The following is a 504-nucleotide window of genomic DNA, read 5'->3' on the forward strand; positions in this document are numbered from 1 at the left end:
AACAACATAAAAAACTTGATTTTCACTACAGGGGGACTTTAAGAATTTCCATGGCAGTAATATTATTGTCGTGCTGAATTCTACTTTCAGTACAATTGCTGTTTACTTAGAAAAGAGCTTTTGCTGTTTTTCACAGGTTATTCCTAAAGACTATAAAACTATGGCTGCTCTTGCTAAAGCGATTGAAAAGAATGTGCTTTTTGCTCATCTTGATGACAATGAAAGAAGGTGACACATTTTGAGGTTTTGATAATTAGATTGAAATATTCAGTGTAACTTATATAGTCTTTCATTTATTGGAAACAACTGATTTTAATCTTCACAGTGACATATTTGACGCCATGTTCCCAGTCACCTACATTGCAGGAGAGACCGTCATTCAACAAGGTAAGGCTTCTTTTTAGGAGAAGCTGAATGTGTAAAAATGGGAAAAATAATTTGACTAATGTATCTTATTTTTCATTTCAGGGGATGAGGGTGACAATTTTTATGTTATTGACCAAG

General features: G+C 33.5%; 1 long non-coding RNA gene across 1 annotated transcript; it reads left to right on the plus strand.

Moving 5' to 3' along the window:
- The first annotated feature begins 140 nt into the window (after positions 1-140).
- LOC107734902 (uncharacterized) lies at positions 141-504 on the plus strand. Its single transcript, XR_001639212.1, has 3 exons — positions 141-228; positions 326-387; positions 469-504. It is a non-coding gene; the product is annotated as an uncharacterized LOC107734902 (long non-coding RNA).

This window comes from Sinocyclocheilus rhinocerous, unplaced genomic scaffold (assembly GCF_001515625.1).
Source record: "Sinocyclocheilus rhinocerous isolate Xijiao unplaced genomic scaffold, SAMN03320098_v1.1 C35502540, whole genome shotgun sequence".
NCBI classification, from domain to species: Eukaryota; Metazoa; Chordata; class Actinopteri; order Cypriniformes; family Cyprinidae; genus Sinocyclocheilus; species Sinocyclocheilus rhinocerous.